This window comes from Balaenoptera physalus (assembly GCF_965194825.1).
Source record: "Balaenoptera physalus genome assembly, chromosome: 3".
NCBI lineage: Eukaryota > Metazoa > Chordata > Mammalia > Artiodactyla > Balaenopteridae > Balaenoptera > Balaenoptera physalus.
Genome location: NC_138890.1, coordinates 118,776,847 through 118,782,662, shown reverse-complemented (window position 1 = coordinate 118,782,662; position 5,816 = coordinate 118,776,847). Strand labels below are relative to the sequence as shown.

Below are 5,816 nucleotides of genomic sequence, written 5' to 3'. Positions count from 1 at the left end.
CACTCCTGTTAGAATGGGCATCATCAGAAAATCTACAAACAACAAATGCTGGAGAGGGTGTGGAGAAAAGGGAACCCTCTTGCACTGTTGGTGGGAATGTAAATTGGTGCAGCCACTATGGAGAACAGTATGGAGGTTCCTTAGAAAACTAAAAATAGAATTACCATACGATCCAGCAATCCCACTACTGGGCATATACCCAGAGAAAACCATAATTCAAAAAGACACATGCACCCCAATGTTCATTGCATCACTGTTTACAATAGCCAGGTCATGGAAGCAACCTAGATGCCCATCGACGAATGGATAAAGAAGATGTGGTACATATATACAATGGAATATTACTCAGCCATAAAAAGGAATGAAATTGGGTCATTTGTAGAGACATGGATGGATCTAGAGACTGTCATACAGAGTGAAGTAAGTCAGAAAGAGAAAAACAAATATCGTATATTAACGCATATATGTGGAACCTAGAAAAATAGTACAGATGAACTGGCTTGCAGGGCTGAAATAGAGAACAAACGTATAGACCAAGGGGGGAAAGTGGCGAGGGGGCGGGGGTGGTGGTGTGATGAATTGGGAGATTGGGATTGACATGTATACACTGATGTGTATAAAATTGATGACTAATAAGAACCTGCTGTATAAAAAAATAAAATAAAATTCGAAACTTAAAAAAAAAAGATAAACAATAAGTTCCTAATGTATAGCATAGGGAACTATATTCAATATCCTATGATAAACCATAATGAAAAAGAATACATAGATATATATATTCTGAATCAGTTTGCTGTATACCAGAAACTAACACAATGTTGTAAATCAACTATACTTCAATTAAAAAAAAATTTTTAATGTCAATCACAGCATCTGTGTTAATGTTTATCATTAGCACCTATGCAGTTCTATTTTTCCCTTGGTCCTGATTTTATATTTCTATTTTCCTAAATTATTACTTATGTCCCAAGTATCTGTCTCCAGCTCAGATCACTTTCCAGAGATTCAGAACCAATCTTCTCAATATCTCAGTTTAGATTGCCACAAGAATCTCAAACTCAAAAATGTCTAAAACTGCACTTAATTCCCTACCTAAAAAACCAAACAAACAAACAAAAAATCCAGCTCTTCCTCCTTGCTTTTCTCAAGCTCAAAGAATGTTAACCCCATCCATCTAATAGCCCGAGTCAGAAAACTTATTCATCCTTGATTCTTCTCCTTTTCTCACTCTCTATATCTGTCAAGAGTTGCTAGGTTGTATTGCTGTATAGCAAATAATCCCAAACTCTCAGTGGCTTAACACAATGCAAGTTTACTTCTCCCTCCAACTATTGAGTCGGAGCTGGGGCTCTGCTCCACTTTGTCACACTGCCTCTAGGTCCCAGGCTGAGAGATAAGCCACTATCTGGAACATTCTTGGTCACCACAACGAAGGGAAAAGAGCTCTGAAGGGTTTCATCTTGGCGATTTCATGCTCAGCCCAGAAGCAGCACACATCATCTCTGCTAGAGCTGATAACTTGGCCCCAACAGCCAAGCACAGAAGGCCAGGAAGTATAGCCCTACCACGTGCCCATAGGCAGAGGGCAGAAAAATTAATAAGCAAGATTAATGACTACCACACTGTCTTAGGATTGACTCCCCAGAAGCAGACTCTGAGATGAAGGTTCATGTGAAAGCGACTAATTAGGAAGTGCCACTAGGAAGAAACAGTAAGGGAGTGAGGAAGAGAGACATGGAAGAGAAGGAAGTTAAGCAAGTGTTTGATATCAAACAAAGTCCCGACTATGGTGGCTGGGGAGGTCGAGGTGCCTGTAGCTGCGGCGCTGAGGTCGGAGCGCCTGCATGTGTGCTGGCTGCTTTTGTAACAGCTGCTGCTGGAGCTGGAACATTTCCCGAACAAAAGACTAAACTTACAGAAGAATGCAATCAAGTGATGGCTTTTTCTTTAGAATCTGAATAGGGAGGCCACAGGAACAGATGAAGTTGATAAGCTAAAAACTAAATTTATATCTGCTTGGAACAACGTGAAATATAGTTGGGTGTTGAAAACAAAGACATATTTTAGTAGAAATTCCCCTGTATTATTGCTTGGAAAGTGTTACCATTTTAAATATGAAGTTGTTTAGACTACAGGTATACCTCAGAGATATTGTGGGTTTGGTTCCAAACCATCGCAAGAAAGCAAATATTTCAATAAGATGAAAATGAACTGTTTACCTGCAAGATCAGGATGTACAATAGAAGATCGTGTAATTGAGGGAAATGTAGAAGAATTTCGTAAAGGTTTCATTTCAAGAATATGGCTTACCCACAGGCAAGAATTTCCTCAAATAGAAGGCTCAGCTTTGACAACGGACTGTGCTTGGAGCTGTACATTAAGAACTGGCCAGATGCTGTTGGCTCAAGGACTCATACTACACTTTCTTGGTAGAGCTTAGACCTGGCTGGCCTGATGCTTTGAACATTGAAAATTCAGACTCTGAATCATGGACTTCCAACACTGTAATTTACTGCATCTTTCGAAGCATCACTTTCAGGGGAAAGAGAACTCAAAACCCCAACAATTTCTCTGAAGGAAACACCTGGGAGATATTCTGATGATCATGAAATGCAAAATGAAATTTATCACAGGAAAATCATCCCTTGGTTTGGTGATTTCCCCCTTGGCTCTCTTTGGTTTACACCAACTAATAGAATATGGAAAGAAGTCTGGGGAAAAAGCTGGAGATTGGTATGGACTAGCTGTGGTTGCTCACATTTTAAGAAAAGCAGTTGAAGAAGCAAGACACCCAGATTTACAAGGAATAACTATTTATGTTGTGCAACATTGTACAGTTTACAGTTCTGATGTAACTGATAAACAGTGCGCTTCCATGGTCTCTGATAATACAGATGACAAAGCTGTTATTATTCTAGTTCCTGTTAGACTTGGTGGAGAAAGAAACAATGCCGACTATTTAGATTTTGTAAAGGGTATTTTAAGCCTTGAATACTGTGTGGGTATTATTGGTGGCAAACCTAAACAGTCATATTACTTTGCTGGATTTCAAGATGACACTTTGATTTACATGGACCCTCATTACTGCCAATCTTTTGTAGATGTCAGCATAAAGGATTTCCCTCTTGAGACATTCCACTGCCCTTCTCCCAAAAAGATGTCATTTCGAAAAATGGATCTTAGCTGTACAATAGGATTTTACTGTCGAAATGTTCAGGACTTCAAACGAGCTTCTGAAGAAATCACTAAGATGCTGAAAATTTCTTCTAAGGAGAAATATCCCTTATTTAGTTTTGTAAATGGTCATTCCAGAGACTATGATTTTACATCTACTACAACCAATGAAGAAGACCTTTTCCCAGAGGAGGAAAAGATTAAAAAGATTTAGCACAGAAGAGTTTGTCTTGCTGTAAAGATTAGCACATTTGTGCTCGATGAGAAGAAATCCTTTGAAGGAGGAAAAAGGAAGAGAAACAAGTATACTTGAAACTGGTTTATTTTCACAAATATCTTAATTTTATATGTTCTTTAAAAAAAGAACATTTGAAAATATACAAGTTTTAAAGCTATTTTTCTGAAAGAGAAATGATCTAGTAAATCTTGATTTCTAATAAATATCAAGTGATTCTGGCCGCATTCCTATTTCCCTAAGATCTGCTAGTGATAACTCTACCTTAACTGCAAGTCTTCCAGTCTTCAAATTCTTCCACCTTGGTCCACTGTTCTCCTGAAGGTTTTGTGATATTGGGCCCCAAAATGGGATCACCAAATAGTTTCAAAAGCTTCAGTTTATACTAATGACCAGAAGACCAGAGAATGAATCTTCAGTGTTGCCTAAGCCTCCTGATAAATTCAACCAAAGGATGCTTTTGGATGTATCTTGATATATTAAATAGTCATTTTTAGCTGTGATATGACACAATTACATAAGCAGAATTTTGAGTTGAGGTAATACTTAGCAATATGATTTTACAATGGCTCCTCATTTTGCTTGCTGTTGACCCTTCTCTGGGGAGTGAGGGTAAAGTATTGGTTTTCCCCACAGATTTAAAGTTTATGTTATTAATAATAACTACATCCAATCTAACAGATAAAGGCAAAATTGTTTGTTTCCTATCTCAAAAATGAAATTTTATGGAAACTCTACTTATTATGCAGTTTTAAAAGCTAAAGATAAGTACCAAGAAAGATATCAGTAGATGCTCCTCCATGTGATTTTTGCTATTTGTATAAATCAGTGCAGTGGTGTTTAGAAGCTGAGGCCATCTATAAGGTAAATCTGCCTTAAGTGTATTATGTATTATTTAAAGGCAAATTTGTGATGTACAAGTATAAGAGTTATTATTGAGCCAGCTTTATAAAGTACTTTAATAAAGATATAAGAACATTAAAACAAACAAACAAACGAAAAAACAACAAAGTCCCTAGGAGGGCAATTTAGGCTTAACTCCACAGAAGAGCCTGGAGACAGTTGTACCTGAGAGCTGTCTGGACCAGGGGCAAGGAAGCTGGAGGAGGTATACTTCCACGCCAGGAGTCATTTGCTCGGGCTCTCCCCTGGGAGATGTAATCCCAGAGAGCTCTGGCTCTCCTCGCAGGTGTTGGCTGCTTGAAGTGAAAGCACAGCATGAAAATTGTAGAGGGACCCAAAAGCACACAGGTGGAGCCCTGACATCATCTACCACAGTCCCGCCTCCCAAACCCGTAAATCACAACATCCTAATAGTTCTACCTCCCGAGTATTTCCTAAATTGTCCCATTTCTCTCTACCCTTGGTTGCCCCTTCCCTCGAGTACACCTCGAGCCCGTTATCCTTGATCTTCTGCACTATTGCAATCAGAATATGACCCTTAGTCCTGACATCTCCAATCTAGATGTCACGCTACAGTCAATAACAATCAAGTTTTTTTTTTTGGCCGTGTTGGGTCTTTGTTGATGCACCGCGGGCTTTCTCTAGTTGTGGCGAGTTGGGGCTACTTTTCGTTGCAGTGCGCAGGCTTCTCATTGCGGTGGCTTCACTTTGTTGTGGAGCACAGGCTCTAGGTGCGCGGGCTTCAGGAGTGTGGCACACAGGCTCAGTAGTTGTGGCTCGCAGGCTCTAGAGCACAGGTTCAGTAGTTGTGGCGCACGGGCTTAGTTGCTCCGCGGCATGTGGGATCTTCCTGGACCAGGACTCAAACCCGTGTTCCCTGCATTGGCAGGCGGAAAGAATCACATTCTGATTGGCTGTTGACATCTCAAATTTGTCATGCCTGCTTTCTAATCAAGATACAATCCCTATTTTGTAGATGAGAAGGTTGAGCCTAGAGCAGTGACTTGCCAATTCAGTTAGTAACTGGCAGAGCCAGAATATGAATCTAGTATATATTAACTCCAAAACCTTTCCCATTATATTTCACTGTTTCAGGATCATGATTAACTGTCCACCTTACCCTGATTAATACCCAATTCTATAAGCTTCAAACTCAATGTTTTATACCAAATTTCTCATATTCCTTACCTCTCTCACCAAATGTCATGCTCTTGGGTTCCCAATGTCGATAATGACCCTGCCATCTTTTGGTGTCATCCTTTACTCTTCTCTTTCCTTTTTGTTTTTCCACAGTTACTGTACTTCTGACTTCTCAGTGCCCATCGCTACAGGTAGGGCTGGCGTTATGTGCCTGGCAAGTACCCATTATGTGGGAGGTCCTGGAGCTGGGCCCAACGAGGGCTCATTAGTAGTGGATATCATTCCAATGATATTCTGTGCCAAGAAATGAGATCAGAATCCAGGGAATGAAGCCAAAGTTGGCCAGTCAGTTTGCCAAGCTGGA

General features: G+C 39.9%; 1 pseudogene across 1 annotated transcript; it reads left to right on the top strand.

Annotated features, from left to right (window-relative positions):
• The first annotated feature begins 2,133 nt into the window (after positions 1–2,133).
• LOC309658524 (cysteine protease ATG4C pseudogene) lies at positions 2,134–4,907 on the top strand (annotated as a pseudogene). The gene has a single exon. The product of its transcript is annotated as a cysteine protease ATG4C pseudogene (transcript).
• The last annotated feature ends 909 nt before the right edge of the window (positions 4,908–5,816 follow it).